General features: G+C 37.5%; 1 protein-coding gene across 21 annotated transcripts in view; it reads left to right on the top strand.

The window, feature by feature from the left end:
* The window catches only part of LOC105492700 (methyl-CpG binding domain protein 5), a 512,463-nt gene that overhangs the window by 305,441 nt on the left and 179,447 nt on the right, over positions 1-27,575 (top strand). Inside the window, exons 1-2 of one of the 21 annotated variants that reach the window (XM_071073821.1) lie at positions 12,098-19,515; positions 21,043-21,161. The exons of 19 other annotated variants lie outside the window; for them this stretch is intronic. The gene's annotated coding sequence lies outside the window, so the exon portion shown is untranslated. Of the gene's footprint in view, positions 1-12,097; positions 19,516-20,336; positions 21,162-27,575 lie in introns of those variants that run through there. One more of the 21 variants, XM_071073820.1, reaches the window with a different exon arrangement.

A 27,575-nucleotide genomic window follows, 5' to 3' on the forward strand; every position in this document is an offset into this window, starting at 1 on the left:
TAGTTTGAAGTCAGGTAGCATGATGCCTCCAGCTTTGTTCTTTTGGCTTAGGCTTGTCTTGGCAACGTGGGGTCTTTTTTGTTTCCATATGAACTTTAAAGTAGTTTTTTCCAATTTTTTCCAATTCTGTGAAGAAAGTCATTGGTAGCTTGATGGGGAAGGCATTGAATCTATAAAATACCTTGGGCAGTATGGCCATTTTCACGATATTGATTCTTCCTATCCGTGAGCATGGAATGTTCTTCCATTTGTTTGTGTCCTCTTTTACTTCATTGAGCAGTGGTTTGTAGTTCTCCTTGAAGAGGTCCTTCACATTCCTTGTAAGTTGGATTCCTAGGTATTTTATTCTCTTCGAAGCACTTGTGAATGGAAGTTCACTCATGATTTGGCTCTCTGTTTGTCTATTATTGGTGTATAAGAATGCTAGTGACTTTTGCACATTGATTTTTGTATCCTGAGACTTTGCTGAAGTTGCTGATCAGCTTAAGGAGATTTTGGGCTGAGACGATGGGGTTTTCTAAATATACAATCATGTCATCTGCAAACAGGGACAATTTGACTTCCTCTTTTCCTAATTGAATACCCTTTATTTCTTTCTCCTGCCTGATTGCCCTAGCCAGAACTTCCAACACTATGTTGAATAGGAGTGGTGAGAGAGGGCATCCCTGTCTTGTGCCAGTTTTCAAAGGGAATGCTTCCAGTTTTTGCCCATTCAGTATGATATTCGCTGTGGGTTTCTCATAAATAGCTCTTATTATTTTGAGATACATCCCATGAATACCTAATTTATTGAGAGTTTTTAGCATGAAGGGTTCTTGAATTTTGTCAAAGGCCTTTTCTGCATCTGTTGAGATAATCATGTGGGTTTTGTCTTTGGTTCTGTTTATATGCTGGATTACATTTATGATTTGCATATGTTGAACCAGCCTTGCATCCCAGGGATGAAGCCCACTTGCTCAAGTTGGGTAAGCTTTTTGATGTGCTGCTGGATTCAGTTTACCAGTATTTTATTGAGGATTTTCACATCAATGTTCATCAGGGATATTGACCTGAAATTTTCTTATTTTGTTGTGTTTCTGCCAGGTTTTGGTATCAGGATGATGCTGGTCTCATAACATGAGTTAGGGAGGATTCCCTCTTTTTCTATTGATTGGAATAGTTTCAGAAGGAATGGTACCAGTTCTGCCTTGTACCTCTGGTAGAATTCGGCTGCGAATCCATCTGCTCCTGGACTTTTTTTGGTTGGTAGGCTATTAATTATTGCCTCAATTTCAGAGGCTGTTATTGGTCTATTCAGGGATTCAGCTTCTTCCTGGTTTAGTCTTGGGAGGGTGTATGTGTCCAGGAATTTATCCATTTCTTCTAGATTTTCTATTTTATTTGCGTAGAGGTGTTTTAGAGTGTTCTCTGATGGTAGTTTGTATTTCTGTGGGATCGGTGGTGATATCCCCTTTATCATTTTTTATTGTGTCTATTTGATTCTTCTCTCTTTTCTTCTTTATTAGTCTTGCTAGCAGTCTATCAGTTTTGTTGATCTCTTCAAAAAATCAGCTCCGGGATTCATTGATTTTTTTGAAGAGTTTTTTGTGTCTCTATCTCCTTCAGTTCTGCTCCAGTCTTAGTCATTTCTCGCCTTCGTCTAGCTTTTGCATGTGTTTGCTCTTGCTTCTCTAGTTCTTTTAATTGTGATGTTAGGGTATCAATTTTAGATCTTTCCTGCTTTCTCTTGTGGGCACTTAGTGCTATAAATTTCCCTCTACACACTGCTTTAAATGTGTCCCAGAGATTCTGGTATGTTGTATCTTTGTTCTCATTGGATTCAAAGAACATCTTTATTTCTGCCTTCATTTTGTTATGTACCCAGTAGTCATTTGGGAGCAGAACATCCTTCTTTTTACAAGATTAGAGCATTTAGGATTTGATTGGGGAAATTTGTCAAAAAGGTTAAGAGTTGTAACACTTGATTAAATGGGATCACAGGTCACTGTGAAACAATACTTAGTTGTTTCTTTAACCATAGTAATTATAAAAGGTTTTGCAGGCAAATACAAAAATTTACATAATTGTAAAAAAGAAACCTTAGGTCTTTTAAAATTGATAAGACTTAGGTTTTTTAAGTAATTGAAAATGGACTAGAAAACTTTATTCTTTTAACAAAGAGAAAATTCAATTGTAGCTTTTCATCAGTAAATTATGAGCTCTATTTTTTTAAAGAACTTTATAAGTAAATCCATCCAATCTTAGCAACTTGACTCTACAAAATTTCTTTTTCACAAACCTTTTCCAACCATTTTACGTCCATTCAGTTTTTATCGTACTCTTTTCCTTTTTCACATCCTAAAACAACAGTCATCTTACTTTAGTAGAAAACTATCCCTTTTTCCTCAATGAAAACACATTTTTAAATCTTTTATACTATTTCTCACTAAAAACACATCTTCCTTTTCTTACACACTTTGCACACAAAGTTGTTCCCCTTTACCTTTATTATTTCTAGTAGTTTAAATTAAACATATTGGTTATACTTTTTTATTATACTTTACGTTCTGGGATACGTGTGCAGAACATGCACGTTTATTACGTAAGTATACACGTGCCATGGTGGTTTGCTGTACCCATCAACCCATCATCTACATTAGTTATTTCTCCTAATGCTATTCCTCCCCTAGCCCCCCACCCCCTGACAGACCCAGGTGTGTGATATTCCCCTCCCTGTGACCATGTGTTCTCATTGTTCAGTTCCCACTTATGAGTGAGAACATGTGATGTTTGGTTTTCTGTTCCTGTGTTACTTTGCTGAGAATGATGAATTCTAGCTTCATCCATGTCCCTGCAAAGGACATTAGCTCATTTTTTTTTTTACAGCTGCATAGTATTCCATGGTGTATATATGCCACAATTTCTTTATCTAATCTATCACTGACGGGCATTTGACTTGGTTCCCAGTCTTTGCTGTTGTGAGCAGTGCTACGATAAACATATATGTGCATGTGTTTTTATAGCAGAGTGATTTATAATCCTTTGGGTATATACCCAGTAATGGGATTGCTGGGTCAAATGATGTTTCTAGTTCTAGATCCTTGAGGAATCACTGCACTGTTTTCCACAATGGTTGAATTAATTTACACTCCCACCAACAGTGTAAAAGCATTCCTATTTTTCCGCATCCTCTCCAGCATCTGTTGTTTCCTAACTTTTTAATGCTCACCATTCTAATTGGCATGAGATGGTGTCTCATTGTGGTTTTGATTTGCATTTCTCTAATGACCAGTTATAATGAGTTTTTTTTTTTCATATGTTTGTTGCCCTCATAAATGTCTTCTTTTGAGAAGTGTCTGATCATATACTTCGCCCAGCTTTTGATGGGGTTGTTTCTTGTTTTCCTGTAAATTTGTTTAAGTTCCTTGTAGATTCTGGATATTAACTCTTTGTAAGGTGGATAGGTTGCAAACATTTTCTCGCATTCTGTAGGTGGCCTGTTCACTCTGATGATAGTTTCTTTTGCTGTGCAGAAACTCTTTAGTTTAAATAGATCCCATTTGTCAATTTTGGCTTTTTTGGCATTGCTTTTGGTATTTTAGTCTTGAAGTCTTTGCCCATGCCTATGCCCTGAATGGTATGGCCTAGATTTTCTTCTAGGGTTTTTGTGGTTTTAGGTCTTATGTTTAAGACTTTAATTCATCCTAAGTTAATTTTTCTATAAAGTGTAAGGAAGGGGTCCAGTTTCAGTTTTCTGCATATGGTTAGCCAGTTTTCCCAATAACATTTTTTAAATAGGGAATCCTTTCCCCATTGCTTGTTTTTGTCAGCTTTGTCAAAGATCAGATAATTGTAGATGTGTGGCATTATTTCTGAGGCCTCTGTTCTGTTTCATTAGTCTATATATCTGTTTTAGTACCAGTATCATGCTGTTTTGGTTAGTGTAGCCTTGTTGTATAGTTTGAAGTCCGGTAGCATGATGCCTACAGCTTTGTTCTTTTTGCTAAGGATTGTCTTGGGTATACAGGCTCTTTTTTGGTTCCACATGAAGTTTAAAGTAGTTTTTTCTAATTCTGTGAAGAAAGTCAAAGGCAGATTGATGGGGATAACATTGAATCTATAAATTACTTTGGGCAGTATGGCCATTTTCATGATATTGATTCTTCCTATCCATGAACTTAGAATGTTTTTCCGTTTGCTTGTCTCCTCTTTTATTTCCTTCAGCAGTGCTTTGTAGTTCCCCTTGAAGAGGTCCTTCACATCCCTTGTAAGTTGTATTCCTAGGTATTTTATTCTCTTTGTAGCCATTGTGAATGGGAGTTCACTCATGATTTGTCTCTCTGTTTGTCTGTTATTGGTGTATAGGGTGATTTTTGCACATTGATTTCGTATCTTGACACTTTGCTGAAGTTGCTTATCAGCTTGAGATTTTGGGCTGAGATGATGGGATTTTCTAAGTATGAAATCATGGCATCTACAAACAGACAATTTGACTTCCTCTCTTTCTATTTGAATACTCTTTATTTCTTTCTCTTGCCTGATTGCCCTGGCCAGAACTTCAAATACTATGTTGAATAGGAATGGAGAGAGAGGGCTTCATTCTCTTGTGCCAGTTTTCAAAGGGAATGCTTCCAGCTTTTGCCCATTCAGTATGATATTGGCTGTAGGTTGGTCATAAATAGCTCTCATTATTTTGAGATACGTTCCATCAATACCTAGTTTATTGAGAGTTTTTAGCATGAAGGGGTGTTGAATTTTATCAAAGGCCTTTTCTGCATCTATTGAGATAATCATGTGGTTTTTGTCATTGGTTCTGTTTAAGTGATGGATTATGTTTATTGATTTACATATGTTGAACCAGCCTTGCATCCCATGGATAAAGTCAACTTGATCGTGGTGGATAAGCTTTTTGATGTGTTGCTTGATACGGTTTGCCAGTATTTTATTGAGAATTTTTGCATCGATGTTCATCAGGGATTTTGGCCTGAAGTTTTCTTTTTTTGTTATGTCTTTGCCAGGTTTTGGTATCAGAATGATTCTGCCCTCATAAAATGAGTTAGGAAGGAGTCCTTCCTTTTCTGTTGTTTGGAGTAGTTTCACAAGGAATGGTACCAGCTCCTCTTTGTACCTTTGGTAGAATTCGACTGTGAATCCATCTGTTCCTGGGCTTTTTTTGGTTGGTAAGCTATTAATTACTGCCTCAATTTCAGAACTTGTTATTGCTCTATTCAGGGATTCGACTTCTTCCTAATTTAGTCTTGGGAAGGTGTATATGTCCAGGAATTTATCGATGTCTTCTAGATTTTTCTAGTTTATTTGTATAGAGGTGTTTATGGTATTCCCTGATGGTAGTTTGTATTTCTGTGGGAACAGTGGTGATATCCCCTTTATCATTTTTTATTGTGTCTATTTGATTCTTCTCTCTTTTCTTCTTTATTAGTCTGGCTAGTGGTCTATGTATTTTGTTAATCTCTTCAAAAACCCAGCTCCTGGATTCATTGATTTTTTGAAGGGTTTTCATGTCTCTGTCTCCTTCAGTTCTGCTCTGATCTTAGTTATTTCTTGTCTTCTGCTAGCTTTTGAATTTCTTTGCTCTTACTTCTCTAGTTCTTTTAATCGTGATGTTAGGGTGTCAATTTTAGATCTTTTCTGCTTTTTCCTATGGGCATTTAGTGCTATAAATTTCCCTCTAAAAACTGCTTTAGCTGTGTCCCAGAGATTCTGGTACGTTGTATCTTTGTTCTCATTGGTTTCAAAGAACATCTTTGTGTCTGCCTTGATTTCATTATTTACCCAGTAGTCATTCAGGAGCAGGTTGTTCAGTTTTCATGTAGTTGTGCAGTTTTGAGAGAGTTTCTTAATCCTGACTTCTAATTTGATTGCACTGTGGTCTGAGAGACTGTTTGTTACAATTTCTCTTCTTTTGCATTTGCTGAGGAGTGTTTTACTTCCAATTATGTAGTCAATTTTAGAATAAGTGCTATGTGATGCTGAGAAGAATGTGTGTTCTGTTGATTTGGGGTGGAGAGTTCTGTACATGTCTATTAGGTCAGCTTGGCCCAGAGCTGAGTTCAAGTCCTGAATGTCCTTGTTAATTTTCTGTCTAGTTGATCTGTCTAATGTTGACAGTGGGGCGTGAAAGTCTCCCACTATTATTATGTGGGAGTCTAAGTCTCTTTGTAGGTCTCTAAGAACTTGCATTATGAATCTCTCAGTGCTTCTGTATTAGGTGCATATATATTAGGTTAGTTACCTCTTCTTGTCACATTGATCCTTTTACCATTATGTAAAGCCCTTCTTTGTCTTTTTTTACCTTTGTTGGTTTAAAGTCTGTTTTATCAGAGACTAGGATTGCAACCCCTGCTTTTTATTGCTTTCTATTTGCTTGGTAAATATTCTCCATCCCTTTATTTTGAACCTATGTGTGCCTTTGCATGTGAGATGGGTCTCCTGAATATAGCACACTGATCGGTCCTGACTTTCTCCAGTTTGCCAGTCTGTGTCTTTTAATTGGGACATTTAGCTGGTTTACATTTAAGGGTAATATTGTTATGTCTGAATTTGATCCTGTCATTATGATGCTGGCTGGTTATTCTGCCTGTTAGTTGATGCAGTTTCTTCATAGTGTCAACAGACTTTACAATTTGTTATGTTTATGCAGTGGCTGATACCGGTTTTTCCTTTCCATTTTTAGTGCTTCCTTCAGGAGCTCTTGTAAGGCAGGCCTGGTGGTGACAGAATCTCTCAGCATTTACTTGTCTGTAAAGGATTTTATTTCTCCTTCCCTTATGAAGCTTAGTTTGGTTGCATATGAAATTTTGGGTTGAAAATTCTTTTCTTTAAGAATGTTGAATATTGGTCCCTACTCTCTTCTAGCCTCTTCTTCAGACAGAGCTGCTATTAATCTGATGGGATTCCCTTTATGGGTAACCTGACCTTTCACTCTGGCTGCTTTTAACATTTTTTCCTTCATTTCAACCTTGGTGAATCTGACCATAATGTGTCTTGTGGTTGCTCTTCTCAAGGAGTATCTTTGTGTTCTTCTCTGTATTTCCTGAATTTGAATGTTGACCTGTCTTGCTAGGTTGGGGATGTTCTCCTGGATAATATCCTGAAGAGTGTTTTCCAACTTGGTTGCATTCTCCCCATCATTTTCAGGTACACAAATCAAATGCAAGTTTGGTCTTTTCACATAGTCCTATATTTCTTCGAGGCTTTGTTCATTCCTTTTCATTCTTTTTTCTCCAATCTTGTCTTCACACTTTATTTCATTAAGTTGATCTTCAATCTCTGATATCCTTTCTTCCACTTGATCAATTCTGCTATTGATACTTGTGTATACTTCACGAAGTTGTTGTGCTGTGTTTTTCAGCTCCATCAGGTCATTAATGTTCTTCTCTAAACTGGTTATTCTACTTAGCAGTTCCTGTAACCTTTTTTCAAGGTCCTTAGCTTCTTTGCATTGAGTTAGAACATGCTCCTTTAGCTCAGAGTTTGTTATTACCCACCTTCTGAAGCCTACTTCTGTCAATTTGTCAGACTCATTCTCTGTTCAGCTTTGTTCCCTTGCTGGCAAGGAGTTGTGATCCTTTGGAGGAGAAGCATTCTGGTTTTTGGAATTTTCAGCCTTTTTGAGCTGGTTTTTCCTCATCTTCCTGGATTTACCTACCTTTGGTCTTTAATGTTGGTGATCTTCAAATGGGGTTTCTGTGTGGATGTCCTTTTTGTTGATGTTGATGCTATTTCTTTCTGTTTATTAGTTTTCCTTCTAACAGTCAGGCTTCTCTGCTGCGGGTCTGCTGGAGTTTGCTGGAGGTCCACTCCAAACCCTGTTTCCCTGGGTATCACCAGCGCAGGCTTCAAAACAGCAAAGATTGCTGCCTGTTCCTTCCTCTGGAAGGTTCGTCCCAGAGTGGCACCCGCTAGATGCCACCTGGAGCCCTCCTGTATGAGGTGTCTGTCGACCCCTGCTGGGAGGTGTCTCCTAGTCATGAGGCACAGGGGTCAGGGACACATTTGAGGAGGCAGTCTATCCCTTAGCAGAACTCAAGCACTGTGCCGGGAGATCTGCTGCTCTCTTCAGAGGTGGCAGGCAGGAACATTTGCGTCCACTGAAGCTGTGCCCACAGCTGCCCCCTTCCCCCTGGTGCTCTGTCCCAGGGAGTTCTATGTATAAGCCCCTGACTGGGATTGCTGCCTTTCTTTCAGAGATGCCGTTCCCAGAGAGGAGGAATCTAGAGAGGCAGTCTGGCTACAGTGGCTTTGCCAAGCTGTGGTGGGCTCCGCCCAATTCAAACTTCCCAGCGGCTTTGTTTACACTGTGATGGTAAAACCACCTACTGAAGCCTCAGTAATGGCAGACACCCCTCCCCGCTCCAAGCTCGAGCCTCCCAGGTCGACTTCAGACTGCTCTGCTGGCCGCAAGAATTTCAAGTCAGTGGATCTTAGCTTACTGGGCTCTGTGGGTGTGGGATCCGCTGAGCTAGACCGCTTGGCTCCCTGGCTTCAGCCCCCTTTCCAGGGGAGTGAACAATTTTCTCACTGGCGTTCTAGGTGCCACTGGGGTATGAACAAAAATTCCTGCAGCAAGCTCAGTGTCTACCCAAATGACTGCTGCGTTTTTGCTTGAAACCCAGGGCCCTAGTGGTGTAGGCACCCGAGGGAATCTCCTGATCTGAAGGTTGTGAAGACCACGGGAAAAGCAGAATATCGGAGCTAGAACATCAGAATATCTGGGCTGTTCCTAATGGCACAGTCCCTCAGTGCTTCCCTTGGCTAGGGGAGGGAGGTCCCTGACCCCTTGTGCTTCCCGGGTGAGGCAACGCCCCACCCTGCTTCTGCTTGCCCTCCATGGGCTGTACCCACTGTCTGACCAGTCCCAGTGAGATGAGCTGGGTACCTAAGTTGGAAATGCAGAAATCACCCACCTTCTACGTTGATCTCACTGGGAGCTGCAGATCGGAGCTGTTCCTATTTGGTCATCTTGCCAGCCACGCTGCTTGTACTTTTTAGCCATCAGTAGTCTTTTCCTTACAGAGAAAACTAGGAAGTAGAAAACTGTAAACTGTCTGTCATAGATCAGCATTTTATAAACACACCATCTCACAATTCCTACAGACATACGCTTCCTCATACTATAGTTTTTCATGTGGCAAAAGGACTTTTTTTTACAGACCTAGATATCTTAACTTCTTTATATTGTATGAAAACAAGATGCCAAAAGTTGATAAACTTATGTTCAGCAATTAATGTTTCAGTGTTATGGTTTTTGTTTTTGTTTTTGTTTTTAAGACAGAGTCTCACTCTGTCACCCAGGCTGGACTGCAGTGGTGCCATCTTGGCTCACTGCAACCTCCACCTCCCAGATTCAAGCGATTCTCCTCTCTCAGCCTCCCGAGTAGCTGGGATTACCGGTGGTGCCACCACGCCCAGCTAATTTTCTGTATTTTTAGTAGAGACGGGGTTTCACCATGTTGGCCAGGCTGGTCTCAAACTCCTGGCCTCAGGTGATCGGCCCACCTTGGCCCCTCAAAGTGCTGCGATTACAGACGAGACTGGGCGCGTTCAGGGTGGTATGGCCATAGGCAAGTGCTGGGATTACAGATGTGAGCTATGGTGCCCAGCCTGTTTCAGTAGTTTTATCTTTCTTAGAAATTATTTAGATATTCAGTAACTATATCTTACTCAACATAGCATAACTCTAAAGTTTCCAGTTACCAAAAAGATTTTGGCAACTGTTTTTAGGCATATATATATATATATATACATATGGTTATTTTAGGGATAGTTATTACTGAAAAGCTCATTTATAAGCTTTTATTGACTTATATCCATTCAATTCACTTGTTTGTAACAACTGTGTATTGTTCATGGATATGGGACATTAAACAAAGCTAGCCATTATCTTTTTTTCTTTCTTTACTTTTTCTGAGGAGAGGGGAACTAAGAACAGAGCCCAAGATTGGAGCCTAGTTAAAAAGAGGACTCAGAGGAGCTTGATTAAAATTTTGTCAGAGGAACTTTTTCCATAGTTCTTTAGCTAGGTTACAGATTGCTCATCTCCATATTCTAGACCAACCTGCATCCTGCTGCTACGTTAAGTAAATCATCACTTTAATCCTGTTGGTACCTTGCTCAAATCCCTCTTATGGTCCCACATATCCACTGCCAGAAAAGGATTTATACAAAAGTAGCATAGCTGAAAGCACCTCCCCACAAGCTCAATATTTCCTTGAAGTCTCTTGTTTTACATTAAAAATTCACATGTTTTACATTTCACTCCAAAATACACTGTTTGTTTTAATATAAAAAGAATATTTTAAATTAGGTATCACTTAAATCTCTTCACTTAATTCTTCAAATGTTCAAGTAAAATTGAAGAGTCGAGAAGATGCTTCATGTTTATCCTGGGCCTTCCAGTGGACCATGAGGTATATATTTCTACTTGAAAAGCCCAAGTATACAGAGTACATTTTAGGTGACTTCGCTTCATTTTTAAGACCCTCAATTATCTGGCCCCAGTCCAACCTTCCCATCTTGCTGTTTCCCTTCATTAATCCTCTGATAAATCCATTCATCTACTCATCTACCATTATTTACAACATGCCCACCATGTACCAGGCACTGCTTTCTGAAGATGTCTTATAATGTATACCACCCATATATCTTTGCTTTTGTCCTTTCTCCTTACTTAGAATATCTTCCCTCTTTACTTCTGTCTACTGAAGTGCTAATCTTTAAGACTAATTTTAACACTAGCTGTATTAATCCGTTCTCACGTTACTGTAAAGAACTGCCTAAGACTGGGTACTTTATAAAGAAAAGTGGTTTAATTGACTCACAGTTCCGTAAACTGTACAGGAAGCATGGCTGGGGAAACCTCATGAAACTTAAAATCATTGGTGAAGGGGAAGCAGGCACGTGTTTTATGGCCAGAGTAGGAGGAAGAGAGCAAAGGGGCTAGTGCTGCATACTTTTAAACAATGAGATCTCATGAGAACTCACTCCTTATCATGAGAACAGCCAGAGGAAAATCTACCCCCATGATCCAATCACCTCCCACCAGGGCACTCCTCCAATACTGAGGATTACAATTTGACATGAGATTTGGCCAGGGACACAAATCCAAATCACAACACCTGCTTTTCCTGACTACCCCAATCAGGACTCTGAATTCCTATAAAACTTACTTGATACTTATTATACAATAGCCTATATTTTTGATATTTGTATGAGTAGGTCTTGTAAATTTTTTAAGGAAGAGTTCATCATGCAGAGAAGCATGTAGATTACATTTGGGTATATAAGATGGAAGTAAACATGTATTTATAGTTTCTTATTTATTATGTGCAATCTCATATCCTCAGCTTGCTACCAAATTAGTGGGCACTTAGGAGTTGTTGTTCCCACCAGTAATATAACATTATAACACTTGAAATAGACCCATTCAGTGACTCAAGATTTAAGTTACAGTGTAGTGATACCTTACATTTCTTAAATAAAATCATCGTATTTCTTAAAAAAATTCAACCCAGAATCTAGCATAGTACTTGGTTCATAGTTGATATTAAATAAATACTTCTTACAATAATAAATGAATGGATGAACAAATTGAAAAACATGAAGTTGATGGTTAATAATAAAAATATTTTTAAAAGGAAAAAGGAGGAAAATTGTACATAAAAGATAGAAGCTTATTTTACATCAGAGTGTTTGGTAGTAAGAAAAGTCAAGAATATGCAGAAGATTAAGTTGATTAGTCTTTCAGACCAGGTCAGTTTTTGTGTTGAGCTTGTGCTTTGTTATTTTTTGTTTTGAGGTTTTAAAAGCATTTAGATGGAACTACAGTTACACATCTTCAGTTAATGGGAAAAGCATCAGGGTACTTGAAAACCTAGACAATTTTCTTCACAACTTAAACCATGCTAAAAAAAGGGACTAAATAATACCCCAAAACTTGAGCGTACAGTGGCTCACACCTGTAATCCCAGCACTTTTGGAGGCCAAGGAGGGCAGATCACCTGAGGTCGACAGTTCAAGACCAGCCTGACCAACACTGAGAAACCCCGTCTCTACTTAAAAAAAAAAAAAAAAAAAAAAAAAAAAAAAAAAAAAAAAAAAAAAAATTAGCCAGGCATGGTTCATGCCTGTAATCCCAGTTACTCGGGAGGCTGAGGCAGGAGAATCGCTTGAAACTGAGAGGCAGAGGTTGCAGTGTGCCAAGATCATGCCACTGGACTCCAGCCTGTGCAACAAGAGCGAAACTCCGCCTCAAAAAAAAATTATTCAAGTTAACCACATGTAAAGAACCATGTTTAAATCCTTTGAAGTAATAGATGAGGCCAAAGTAATTCTTCAAAAAAATTCTTTTAATTTTTGTATATTTAACGGGTACAAGTGCAGACTTTTACATACATGTATTGCGTAGTGGTAAAGTCTGGGCTTTTATTGTACTTGTCACCTGAATAATGAACAATGTACCCAATAGGTAATTTTTCAACCCTCACCCCTTCCCATCCTCCCACCTTTTGTTGTCTCCAGGGTCTATTATTCCACTCTGTATGTCCAGGTGTTTCCATCATTTACTCCTCGCTTGTGTGAAAACATGCAGTATTTTACTTTCTCTTTCCGAGTTATTTCACTTAGCTATAATGACCTCCAGTTCCACCCATGTTGCTGCAAAAGACACAATTTCATTCTTTTTTTATGGCTGAGTAGTATTCCATGACATATATATACCACATTTTCTTTATCCAGTCCTCTGTTGATGGACACTTAAGTTGATTCCACATCTTTGCTTTTGTGAATAGTGCTGCAGTGAACATGAGTGCAAGTATCTTTTTGGTATAAGGATTTCTTTCCCATTGGGTACATACTCAAGTGGTGGGATTGCTGGATCGAATTTTGTTCTATTTTTAGTTCTTGAAGAAATTTCCCTACTGTTTTCCATAAAGGTTGTACTAATTTACATTCCTACCAATGGTGTGTACATATTATTATTATCCCCATCCTCTGCAACGTCTGTTGTTTTTTCACTTTTTAATAATAGTGCTTCTGACTGGTGTCAGATGGCATCTCATTGTGGTTTTAATTTTTATTTCTCTGATGATTAGTGATGTTGTGCATTTTTTCATGTGTTTGTTAGCCACTTGTGTGTCTCCTTTTGAATAATGTCTGCTCATTTACTTTGCTTACTTTTTAATGTTTTTCTTGTTGTTGAGTTGTTGGAGTTCCTTGTAGATTCTGGATATTAGCCCTTTATTTGGATGCAGAGTTTACAAAATTTTTTCCCATTCTATAGATTGTCTGTTTTTTCTGTTAATTGTTTCTTTTGCTGTGCAGAATCTTTTTAGTTTAATTTAGTCATATTTGTCTATTTTTGTTTTTCTGGCATTTGTCTTTGAGAACTTACTCATAAATTCTTTGTCTAGATCAGTGTTCAGAAGAGATTTCCTAGGTTTTCTTCTAGGATTTTGTAGTTCCCAATCTTACATTTAGGTATGTAATCCATCTTGAGTTAATTTTTGTATATGGTGATATACAAAAATTCTTATGCATATGGCTATCCAATTTTCCCAGTACCCCTTACTGAATAGGATGTACTTTCTCCAGTGTATTTTGGTTTTTTCCTTGAGACAGAATCTCACTCTTTCCCAGGCTGAAGTGCAGTGGTGAAATTTCGGATCACTGCAACCTCTGCCTCCTGCGTTCAAGCATTCTCGTGCCTCAACCACCCTAGTAGCTGGGATTACAGACATGCACCACCATGCCCAGCTAATTCTTTTATTTGTAGTAGAGACAGGGTTTCACTGTGTTGGCCAGGGTGGTCTGGAACTCCTGGCCTCAAGTGATCTGCTAGTCTCGGCCTCCCAAAGTGCTGGGATTACAGGTGTGAGCCACTGCACCCAGCCTCTCAGTGTATATTTTTGTTGACTTTGTTGGACATCAGTTGGTTATATGTATATGGCTTTATTTCTGGGTTCTCTATTCTGATCCATTGATCGTTGTGTCTGTTTTCATACCAGTACCATGCTATTTTGGTTACTATAGCCTTGTAGTGTAAACTGGAGTCAGGTTATGTGATGTCTCCAGCTTCATTTTTTTTGCTTACAATTGATTTGGCTATTTGGGGTCTTATTTTTTAGATCCATATTAATTTTAGGATTGTTTTTTCTAATTCTGTGAAAAGTGGTGCTGCTAATTTGATAGGGATTGTGTTGAATCTGTAGATTGCTTTGGGCAATATGGTCGTTTTAACAATACTGATTCTTCCAATACATGAGCATAGGATGTTTTTCCATTTGTTTGTGTCATCAACGATTTTTTCATCAGTGTTTTGTAGTTCTGTTTATAGAGATATCTCACCTTGGTTAAATATATTTCTAGGGTTTTGGGTGGTTTTCTGTAGCTATTGTCAATGAGATTGCCTTCTTCATTTGGTCCTTTACTATATCGTTATTGGCATATAGATATGCTACTGATATCTGTGTGGTAATTTTGTATCCTGAAACTTTACTGGATTCATTGATCAAATCTAAGAGGTTTTTGGTGGAGTTTTTAGAATTTTCTGGATATAAGATCATATCATCAGTGAACAGGGATAATTTGACTTTCTCTTTTCCAATTCAGATACCTTTTATTTTTTTTTATCTTGCCTGATTGCTGTGGCAAGGACATCCATTACTGTGTGGAATAAGAATGGTGAATGTGGGCATCCTTATCTTGTTTCAGTTCTTAGAGGCAATTCTTTCAGCTTTTCCCCACCAAGTCTAATGTTGGCTGTAGGACTGTCATAAATGGCCTTTATTATTTGGAAGTATGTTTCTTCTATGCCTAGTTTGTTGAGGATTTTTATCATGAAGGAATGCTGAATTTTATTGAATGCTTTTTCTGCATCTATTAAGATGATCATATGATTTTTGTCCTTAGTTGTGTTTTGTGATGTATTACATTTATTGATTTGTGTATGTTGAATCATCTTTGCATAAATCCTATCTCATCATGTGTTATGTTTTTGATGTGCTGTTGGAATTCTATTTGCTAGTATTTTGTGGAAGATGTTTCCATCTATCTTCATCAGGAATATTAGTCTTTAGTTTTGTTGTTGTTGTGTCCTTGTCTGGTTTTGGTGCCATATGGACCTCATAGAATGAGTTAGATAAAATTACCTCCTCCTTGATTTTCATCTGCTCCTGCACTTTTGTTTTATTGGGAGTTTGGGGTTGTTTTTTGTTTGTTTGTTTGTTTGCTTGCTTTGGGTTTTTTTGTGTGTTTTGTTTTTCTATTTTTTTTGACAGAATCTCACTCTGTCACTCAGGCTAGAGTGACAGCCTGAGTTATGGTTCACTGCAGCCTTGACCTCTCAGGCTCAGGTGATCCTCCCATTTCACCCCTCTCAAGTAGCTGGGACTATAGGTGCATATGTCACCACACCCAGCTAATTTTTGTATTTTTTGTAGAGACAGGGTTTCACTATATTCACTATATTGCCCAGGCTGGTCTCAAACTCCTGGGCTTAAGCATTCCATCTGCCTTGGCCTCCCAAAGTGCTGGGACTATAGGCATGAGCCACCGCACTCAGCCCTGTTGGGACGTTTTTTATTTACTGACTTAATCTTGCTGTTCATTGTTAATCTGTTCAAGGGCTCTATTTCTTCCTGGTTCAACCTCAGGGGGTTGTGTGTTTCTAGGAATGTATCCATCCCTCTAAGTTTTCTAGTTTTTGAGCATATAGTTGTTCATAATAGTTGATAATCTTTTGTATTTCTGTGATATCAGTTGTAATGTCTCCCTTTTTATTTCTTATTGTGTTTATTTGGATCTTCTCTCCTCTTTTCCTAGTCTATCTAATGGTTTATCAATTTTGTTTGCCTTTCAGAGAAACAACTTTTCATTTCATTGTTCCTTTGTATTTTTTTTTCTCTATTTGATACCTTACATTTTAAATAAAGGGAAACTAAAAAAAAGTTTCAAATCAAAATGCCAATAAGAATTTTATAACAAAAGAGTTCTGTGGTCAAATTAATTTGGCAAAATATACTGGATTGAACTGCATTCTGCAAGCATGTATTGCATTTCTGTAGATGTATATTGTTCAATGAAATATAACTTAGTAAAGAGTTACATTATTCCAAATTATTATAGACCAAAGGTGTCCAATCTCTTTGGCATCCCTGGATCACACTGGAAGAAGAATTGTCATGGGCCACACATAAAATACACTAATACTAATGATAGATGATGAACTAAAAAAATTTACCAAAAATCATATAAAGTTTTAAGAAAGTTTACGAATTTGTGTTGGGCTGCATTCAAAGCCATCCTGGGTCTCATGCAGACTGCAGGCCATGCGTTGAACAAGCTTGTTATAGACATTTGAATTATGTCCTGTCATGCAGATAGGTTCCCAAGGGCCATTTTTGTGGTACCTGTTTTTGTCCCCTAAGTATGCAGATCTGGGAAAGCAGACCCACTCAGATCCCTACTAACTTGCCTAGGAGAAACATCTAGACTAACCCTCAAGATACTACTAATACATCTATCAATCAATCACAAAAGCCTGGAATTCTGAAAATACTAGATTATAAATATTTTTAAAGCATCCCCAGTACTTTTTTACCTTTGTGCTTTTGCAAACCTTTCCCATTCCATTTACCTATTCTCTGTTTCCTCTATTTCTATATATTAAAATCCCAACTCTTTTTTTAAGAGATGAAGTCTCACTGTGTTACCCAGGCTGGTCTTGAACTCCTGACCTAAAGCAACCCTCCTACCTCGGACTCCCAGAGTGCTGGGATTACAGGTATGAGCTGCCATCCCCAGCCTCAATTTTTTAAAAATGCTATACTGTCTTTGAACCTTTCTTCAAGCTCTCCAATGGTAATTAAACTATTCCTTGTTTGGTTTACTCATTCTCACTTTGCACTTATTTCACTGATAGCACATCTAACAATCTGCTTTATTGATCGATACAATTATTATGCATGTATGCTACACTAGACTCCGTAATATGACCTCTAATTCTTCCTCACTCTAGAGAAGCTCATAGGCTAGCCGAGAAGGCAGATACATAACCAAATTTCTACAGTGTAAAGTGATATGTATTCATAAAGGTATACAACACTGATGGTAATCAGACTGACCTGGGAAAATATGGACTAAAGTATTTGAATGTAAATTGGCTTATACAACGGAGCTTTTAGCTTCATTTATAACGTTCAAGTCTAAAGTAGAATGTTGTCATTCTTATTGTATGTAACTTACTATTCAACAGCTTGTAAGTGCCTTGAGGACCTGACCTGTGTATTATTCATTTTTCTATTTCCTATTGTACCTAGTACTACTTCAGTTACCTAGAATACACTCAATAAATGTTTGTTAAGTTTCATTAGTTTCTAGGAGTTGCTCTTTTTTATGAAATTTGATCTTAATCTGCAGTTTAATTTATCTTCATATTCAGACTCCTATTTTTTCCTACTTTAAAATGTAATTGTAGGGAAGGAGACAACACACAAAACTTACATACTTGGATTATTATTTGACTTTCTCAGTAGCAGTTTGGAAACCGTAGACTTACTCCATGGGCATTGCCTTTGCACAAAATATTTATGGAATTGCTTTTTTTCCACACTATTTTGAACACACATGTTAGTTAAATCAGAATTCTTAGTCCAACTCAATGTCATCTAAAACTAAGTTTAGTGGGTCAAAAGTTATGTATATATGTATATAACTTTTATATATAAAAACGTGATGAAGATAGATGCAAAAGTTATATATACCTTTTTAGATCAGACACAACAGGGGCATCTTTAAAGTTATCTTTAATTCAAAAACGTCATTCTTGTTTCATTATTTTCTTTTAAAAAAGTCATTATAGCTCAATTTTTAAATTCTTAATTGAATATTTTTAATTGAGAAAATGTATACATTCATGCTCATGATGATGATTTTTGCATTATTACATTCACTGTCATTAGGTAATGATAATGGATGTGCGACAAAAATCGGCCTCATTAGCTGATTATCTGAACCTTTACCTAAAGGAGCCTAACCTGGAGATAAAACCAAGGATATATCAGATGGAGCAAATACTGTAAAACAACATTTATTTCAACTGCACTTACTCAGTTTCTGAGAAATCAAACAGTAGTTGAGCTGAAGTTTACCTCTCCTTTAGCCAGAAAGAAAAGAAGTGCCAGTCAAATCAATCCTATTAGACATAAATAGATAGATACATTTAAGAAAACAAATGCTTTTTTAAAGCCTGTGAGCTCATTTGGAATATCCATTTACTTCCAATTTTTATTCTGACTTCAAAATATTTTATTTTATAAGTTTATGAAATCATCTTTTTAAAAATATGGACTAGGTACCTTTTTTCAATTTCCCCTTAATTAATGTTTTATTTATAAGTAATAAAGCAATTGTACTTCTCCAGACTGTACTAATTAAGCCCAGCAAAATTCACTTATAAGTAATTAGTACAAAATACATATTTTCATAAGGGTTCAAATAGGTTTATGGAGCATAAATATCACAGGGTAAAAATAGAGGTTTGAGGGGTACTAGCTTAACCTTTTATGTTTGATGTATCAGAAAGGCAAATGAGCTACTGTCAGAGGCATAACCTGGAGTGATTTGAGCAACAATTGCACATTGTTATATTTTATACAAAATATATATTCACAAATAATATCCAACATGTCCAGACTTTTAACAGGGTACTTTGGTTTTTATAAAAATTATTTAGAACTGTTACAAGGCATACCTTGCTTTGTGTAGGCATTAGGCTTGTTTTATAAAAAATTATGTTAATAATAACAGTTACCATTTGCATGCTGCTTTGAGTTTACCAAATATTTTTATATTTATCATGTCAGTTAATCCCAGAAACGTTGGAGATAATACCTATAAGGTAGGCAAGAGTTAAGACTCCTTTGGTTGTAAGTAAGAACATTCCCCCCACCACACACACACACTGCCTTAAGCCCTCCTGCCATACACGCGGACACACACACACACACACACACACACACACACGCTCTCTCTCTCTCTACCTTAGGCCAAAAAAGGGTATGTTGGGTCATAGGATGGAATGTTCAGATAGGCTGATATGAGACTCCCAGCTGTTTCTCTCTGGATTAGCGGCATTGTTAACTCCAGTCTTGGTAGCCCTGACAGTTTTGAGTATTACTGGCCGTGATTTGGCTAAATGCCAATCTCTGGACCCATCACTGTAGACAGAGAGAGAGAAGGATATGCTGATTGACTTTGGCAGCTAGATACATCTCTAGAGCTGGGATAAAATTTCCAAAGCAAAATCCATATACGGCTACCAGAAGTAGCAGAAAAGAATGGTGAGAAGTCAAACAACAAACATCCACTCCAGCAGATGCAATCATCTCCACTTTACAGATGAGAAAATGGATACTCAGGCTGAATGACCTACTCAAACCTAGGTCTTCTCATTACAAATCCTGCTGTAGATTCCTTAAAGGAAAACAGGGATGGAAAAGAAAAGAGACGTGGTTTCAGGTATGACATCTATTTCTAGTCTATGTTTTGTAGTTAATCAGGCATGATTGTCTTTAGGGAGATAAGTGAGTTTGATCTATGTGGGGTGGTTGAACAAGACATTGTGTGAAATAAAATGTCCCAAGATGAGTGTGGAGGAGTAGGAGGAGGTGCAGTGGACATGATCCTTATGATCCCAAGTTAGGAATTTTGGAATACTAAATAAAAATAGCTAACAAGTATTAGCTACTTACTGTGTCTCAGGCATTTTGCTAATTACTGTTCATATATCGTTTGACAATCACCACATTCCTATGAAATTAAGATTTTACAGATAAGGGAGCTTAAGCAAAAAGAGGTTTAATATCTTATCAAGGATTATATAACTAAAAAGAAATAGAGCCAGGATTTGAATCTAGTCTAGAACCTGTGCTCTTACCCACAGTAGTGCCTGTTTTTGTCATGGTTACCAAGTAAAGTAGTGATGTTTACATATCTGCCATATGCTGGCTTCCATGGCAGATACTTGTCTGGTACAATACCTGTTTTCTAGAAATTTCTCCTCTGAAGTTGTATGACACAGCAATTCATATGCAGCACACTTAAGAATTTATAAATGCCTACTAAATTTCCACAGACTATTAAAATTAATTGTATGCTTTTTTAATTTATCAAAGTTACACATCAAATTATTTTAAAAATTAAGTAGTCATACAAGATTTACAACAGCAGTCTCCTGCTCTAAACTTCCTTCCATCATTTTCCAATCCCCAGATGCAATCATTTTCTTTTTTTTTTTTTTTTTTTTTTTTTGGTAATTTAAGATTTGTAAAACCATGTGGACAAAGATTAAATGTTATGCTTGCATTTTGAACATTATAAATACAAAACACAAAACAGCCAGTGTTAAATACTGGTTGCTCATGCCTGATGTGGATTTAGATATTGAGTATTTCCCATTTTATAGAAGGAAACTTTCAAAGTTTTGTCAATGCTTAAAGTATGTACTGTTATTCCTCACCAAAATCTTCATGAAATTTAAAAGGCTGATATTAAAAGTAGTTTTTTTCTTAAATATGCTAAGACATGTGAGTTTGGATTAACCTTCAGATTTTCAAGGCATGAAAGATATACAAATAGAGTGCCCAGGAATATGTTTTAACACATTTAGGATAAGTTTGTTTACAGTTGTGGCAGGAATGCCTTTTACTTTCAGACATTGAAAAAAAATACCCTAAGCAAACATACAGGGTGTTTTGGGTCAAGTTACTTCTTAGTACAAATAATACATTGTAGCAATCAATTTTTAAGCCAAATTCTTAAAATCACTCAAAAAACACTTGCATTTTATAAGTGTCAAACAATGCATTTATGTAATAGAAGATACAACAAAAACTAGAAATAAAAAATCTCACACTATATTCCAAGTACCAAAATAAGAAAGAAGAAATTTGCAAATTCTTTTTTAACTGTGTCTTTTGGTAATTATAAAACAGAATATCTCTAAATCACATGATTATGTTTCTACTTCTTGATTTTTTTTTTCAGTTTCACAGATAATCTACTAAATCCTTACTATGCAAGCTGTAAACTTAGATCTCTTTATGATCTCCTACCCTACTGCCACAAGCACACCATCATTTCTATATAGTTATATAAAGATTTTGGTAAGTTTAGTATTCAATTGTGCATGTTATTATAATGATATAAACTCAGTTTGTAGCTGAACCGTATCGTGTATCTAACTCTGCTTTTCCTAAACTTAATAATTGTCTTGTCATTTGCTTGGTTCCCTATGTACTTATTTCTGATTTGGTTGAAAACTGTGTCCCACATAGTACAGATCCCTTTTCACTATCCACTTGAGGCTTATTTTTGTCCCTGTTTTGAATTGGATCTCCCAGTTTTCGTGTCTTTTCCTTGTTGAGTTGGTCTTGCCTGTCTGAATATGTCTTTACTGTTTACTGACATTTGATTGATATTGTGCCTGAGTATAGGATTCTGGTTTGTAATTCATTTTCTTTCTGACTTTTTATGGCTTCCCTCCATTGTCATTTAGCCTCCAGTGTTGAAAAGTTGAAAGATATTCTGATTTCTGTTTTACCTATTTTTTGTTTCTAGAAGCTATTAAGATTTTCTATTTCTATCAGAGATTTGAAATTTTATTAGGATATGCCCTTTTGGAGACCTATTTTCATTCATTCAGCCAGGTACTAGTGAGCCCTTTTAATCTGAAAATTCATCTTCTTTAGTGCAGGAAAATTTTTATAAATTTTTTTTTTGAATTTTTTTCTTTTCATTTTCTTGGTTCTCTCCTTCTGTTATTTGGATGTTGAACCTCCCAGACTAATTTTCTAATATTCATGCCCTTTCTCTCCTATGTTCGTTTTCTTAGTGTCTTTACTTGCTGGGAGATCTGACCTTTCTATTGAGTTCTTCAATTTTATCATCATTTTGTCTCTCAGCAGTACTTTCTTGTTCCCTGAATGTTCTTTTGTTTTTGTTTAGACCATCTATTCTTCTTTCATGGATGTAGTTCTTCTCTTGCATGTTAGAAACTTCTTTGAAATTTTATGTCCCTAAGGAGTCTTATTTTCTGTTTGTTTTACCCTCCATCTTTCCTGTTAAGGGCTTTCCTCAGAAGTCTAGTGGTCCTTGACTGACACCTTATAGTTAAGGTAGTAAGGAAGTGGATACCTCGATAACACATAATTGGGGCTTAATGACTATGAATTTCCTAGATCTGACTGCTGTTTTATCCAGGAACCTAATGTTTTATTGAACTTCTTTCTTTCGGGCCTGTTAGATTCACCAAAGAAGTATCCTCCACTTTCCTACCTAGAGGCTATAAGATGGGCTGCTAGCATTGTGTGAACCAAGTAGAAGAGGACTTAGAGTCTCAATATTCAGCAAATAAAATTTCATTCAGTTTTCCCCCTTTCAACAGAGTACCCTACAAAATTTCTCAGTTCAAGGCTGGGCACGGTGGCTCACACCTGTAATCCCAGCACTTTGGGAGGCTGAGGCAGGTGGATCACTTGAGGTCAAGAGTTCAAGATCAGCTCAGCCAACATGGTGAAACACCATCTCTACTGAAAAAAAAAATATATAAAAATTAGCCAGGTATGGTGGTGCATACCTTTGATCCCAGCTACTTGGGAGGCTGAAGTGGGAGGATCACTTGAGCCCAGGAGGCGGAGGTTGCAGTGAGCTGAGATCACACCACTGCACTCCAGCCTGGACAACAGAGCAAGATGCCATCTCAAAAATAAAAAAATTCCCCAGTTCAAGACTATTTTACTCATGCCAAAGAGTGAACTTTTGGTCTTCTGCTAGGATGAGAGAGGGAAAAGTACTTGGCTGGTTGTGAATGGTGGCAGTTAATTAGAAAGTATCTAATTCTTTTTAGTTTCTTCTTCATTTGTTTGTTTGTTTATTTGTTTTTGCTACCTATTCTTTTATTCCTCTAAAGAAAGTATCTAATTCTTAAATAAATTTCTAACCAAGTTTTTTATAGTCTTATCTTTATCTTACTTTCATAAGCACTGGCTGTCACCAATTCCTAAGTCTTTTGGAAATTGTAGTACAAAATTGCTCCCTAGCTTATCATTACCAACTGCTGGTTTAGGAACCAGCTTGCTTGGGTCTGCTAAGTCAGTTTGCAGTAGTCCTGCTTTCTAGCTTCCAAATTGTGGTTACTGTCACTCATCTCTCATTCTCCTTTTTCTTATTTGTTTTGATTTTTTTTTAAGAGACAAGGTCTCATTCTGTCACCAGGCTGAAGTGTAGTGGTGCTAACATAGCTCATTACAACCTGGAACCCTTGGGCTCAAGTGATCCTCCTGCCTCAGCCCCACAAGCATTTGAGACAACATGTGTGTGCCACTAAACCTGACTACTTTTTTTTTATATTTTATAGAGGCAAAGTCTTGCTATGTTGCCCAGGCTGGCCTCAAGCTCCTGGCCTCAAGTGATCCCCTTACCTTGACTTTCCAAAGCACTGGGATTACAGACATGAGCCATTGTACCCAGTCTTGTTTTTGCTTTTTAATAAAATATTTAACATAAAATTGTATTTTAGTTTGGTTTTGGAAAGGGATAGATTTAAGTACATATGTTCAATCTACCATCTTTAATGAATAATAGATACTGTTGATTTTTATTATCTGTTGTGAAGTTTCTTCTTTTTAAAATTTGTTGGATTTGAGGCAAATACCTTTTAAAATGACAATATCTATTTGGAGAAAGTGGAAAATTATATATCCAACCCTTGTACTCAGTCTCAGGGTAAGACTTGAGGAGATTTCTGTTTATGTATCATATATTTTATATTTAAATGTTTATATATTTAAATGCTTATATTATGCTTCCTTCACTGCATGTAAGGGTGTTTATTACTCAGTAAACCAGGAGCAATAACTAGGAGTCATATATTACAGAGTTTAATCTCTTTTAGTTAGGACATGTGATAAGATGATCAAATATTCCAAATCAAAAGCTAGGCAACTGACCAGGTGCAGTAGCTCATGCCTGTAATCCTAGCACTTTGATGGGCCAAGGCAGGCAGATCACTTGAGCTCAGAAGTTCAAGACAAGCCTAGGCAGCAAAGTGAGACCCCATCTCTACAAAAATTATCCAGGCGTAGTGGCACATGCCTGTAGTCTCAGCTACTCAGGAGGCTTAGGTGAGAAGGTGGCTTGAGCCTGGGAGGCAGAGATTGCAGTGAGCTGAGATCCCAGTACTACACTCCAGCCTAGGGGACAGAGCAAGACCCTGTCTCAAAAAATTAATTAATTAATTTTAAAAGCTAGGCAACATAGTTTAAACTTTAAAGGAAGGCTGAGCATGCCTGTAATCCTATCACTTTAGGAGGCAGAGGCAGGAGGATGGCTTGAACCCAGGAATTTGAGACCAAGGACAACATGGCGAGCCCTATTCTCTACCAAAAATAAACAAAATTAGCTGAGCGTGGTGACTCTCACTTGTGGTCATGGCTACTTAGGAGCCTGAAGTGGGAGGATCACTTGAGCCCAGAGGTCAAAGTTGAAGTGAGCCATGATCGCACCACTGCTCTCCAGCCTAGGTGACACAGTGAGACCCTGTCTTGAAAAAGAATAATAATAATAAAATACTAAATAAATAAATAAACTTTAGGGAAAGAAGATAGGCCCACCAACCATGAACCAGACAATGTGCTTTGTATGTTTTATTGTCTTACATAATACATGTATGAAATGATTTTTGACTTCTGTATTTTATGGATGAAGACTCAAAGATTCAGAGAACTTGTTTCCCCAAATTCATACAGCTAGTGCATGACAAAAGTCGAATTCAAATTCAAGATTCATTTATTTCAAACTTAATGCTCTTTGGAAGTGAGTCTGTATAAGATAAGGTGGAAGGTATGGGTTCTACATATGGGACTACAATAAACGTCCCAAAACTTGGAGAAAAGTCAAAGAAAAGTTACTATCAGAAACTGTAATCAGAAAATCACACCATTCTATTTTCTCACACCCATGTCATTGAATCCTTGTAACACCCCTAAGAGCTGGCTGTGTAAGTTTAAGTTTTGTAGTTATTGATCTTTTTTTTTTTTTTTTTTTTTTGAGATGGAGTCTCACTGTGTCGCCCAGGCTGGAGTGCAGTGGTGTGATCTCGGCTCACTGCAAGCTCCGCCTCCTGGGTTCACACCATTCTCCTGCCTCAGCCTCCTGAGTAGCTGGCACTACAGGCACCTGCCACCACACCCAGCTAATTTTTTGTATTTTTTAGTAGAGATGGGGTTTCACCGTCTTAGCCAGGATGGTCTCAATCTCCCGACCTCGTGATCCACCCGCCTTGGCCTCCCAAAGTGCTGGGATTACAGGCTTGAGCCACCGTGCCTGGCCATAGTTATTGATCTTAAATCTGTAAAACATTATTTGCCTATATTAAAAAAATTGATTGCTCTCAGTGTCTTTTCCTGGTACTCCCACCAATAACATTTCCACAGATAAATTTGAAGTTACTTGGTCATTTCTGAATTAAAATTGATTTCAGCTTTAAACTAAGATTCTACCCCTCTCTCCTATTTGTATCACTTCTACTCTTCTTTTCTTTCTTTTCTTTTGAGACAGGGTCTGGCTCTGTTGCCCAGACAGAAGTACAAAGGCTCAATCCTGGCTCACTGCAACCTCCATCTCCTGGGCTCAAATCATCCTCCCATGTCAGCCTCCCTTGTAGCTGGGACTACAGGCATGCACCACTACACATGGCTAATTTTTGTATTTTTGGTAGAGGTAGGGTTTTGCCATGTCACCTAGGCTGGTGTCGAACTCCTGGACTCAAGCAGTTCTCCCAGCTCAGCCTCCCAAAGGGCTGGGATTACAAACGTGAACCACCGTAGCTGGCCTCTTCTTCCCTTTCACTCTTCCTCAAGTTCCTGAGGAAGACTGACAAATCATAAGGCATCATCAACATGTATGGGTTTGCATATTCTTTTCTGTCCTTGCTGGCCTCTTTGAGTAACTGCTTGGCCCTTGGCCTTTTGGTACCATGTGCCAACATCTACTTATGTCAGTTCCACTTGCTTGGCCTCCGAACTTCATTTACTGGATCCACTGCCATAGTCCTTGCTGTAATTTCCAATTGTGAGAACCATGTATTCCTTACCCTTCTCCTTTATGTCTTCCAGTCTCCTTTATGTCTTCCAGCTTAGTCTTAGCCACTTTTGCACCCCTCTCATGATAGAAGCTTCAATAACTTTTCACATGCTCTGCCACAATACAATGGAATGTTTAGGATTCAAAAATGTCTTCAGACAAATCTTCCTATCTACCTTTCTCAGCCTTTGTCTTTGGTACCCAATGCTCAGATACCTTAATCACAGCCCCTCCAAACTCTTCCCTGCCCAGCAGCCAGTACCTTATTTATTTGCATGAGAAAACATCTAATACATTCTCTTGCATTCTTGTGTACTCTGTGTTTTTAATGGTACTCTAAGTTTTTAGTGGCATATTTTTATATAAAGAATACAGCCATATTCTTTATATAAAATAAAATGGTTATATCCTCTTGCATTTTTGTCTACTCTATAGTTTTTATCATGTAAGCTTTATACAATGATGCTCTTAAAATAACAAGGCAGCTTTGTATGTGCTGATATGATCAGTTGACAAAACATCTTACATGAAGAAAGCAAGGTATAGAACAGTATGCATAACCTGCTTCATTTGTGGAAATGTATGTGTAGTATGGCAATGCATTGAACATCTCTGGAAGGACATATGAAAGTGGTAATGGGGTTGCCTCTGGGGAGTGAAGAAAACAGATGGCTGGGGGACAAGACTGGGAGAGAGATTTTTTACTCTCTTTTTGTATCTTTAAAATTCTATGTCATGTGAATAACCTATTCAAAAAATAGATACAAGATAATTATGAAGCATCTGTAATTTGGCTTCTTCACTCTTACTAATGTCCAGATCTCCTATTCTCAGCCACGGATAAAAAGTAGCTTTATTGGCAAAGACATCTTTTTTTCCTTCACTGCCTCCTGACCTTCCATTCTTTCTTGTAGGACTTTACTGAAGGCTGCATAAAGCAGCCAACCTGCTCCAACAGTCTGAATTTTTCCCTTCCATTAGAAGGAAAAATACTTCAGTAGGCAGATGGTCTGAGTCCTGAAATGTAACAGATGATGGTTTAGTTATTTTGCTAACTTGCCAGACTGAGATAGAGGGGTCCTCACTACCCTTCACCTGACCCTTTTGGCCAAGCCAAGTCTGTATTTTAGGTTCTGTTACTTACAAGAATTTTTACCTGCAGGGTTATTACACTGAATAGGTACTTAATATTATTATAAATGCATGAATGAATAATTTTATCTAAAGAAATAAACGACCTAAGATAGTTTTCAATGTGTTTTTGACAGAGATTCTTTTAATCAATATTTAAGATTTCCCAGTTGTCCATTAATTATAGCTGTCTTTTTCCTCCTGATCTAAGGTCCTGTCAAGGTTCATACATTGTATTTAGTTGTTATATCTGCTTAATCTCTTTTAATTAAAAAAAAAATCCCAGCCTTTTGTGTCTGTCATGT

This window comes from Macaca nemestrina, chromosome 11 (assembly GCF_043159975.1).
Source record: "Macaca nemestrina isolate mMacNem1 chromosome 11, mMacNem.hap1, whole genome shotgun sequence".
Taxonomy (NCBI): Eukaryota; Metazoa; Chordata; class Mammalia; order Primates; family Cercopithecidae; genus Macaca; species Macaca nemestrina.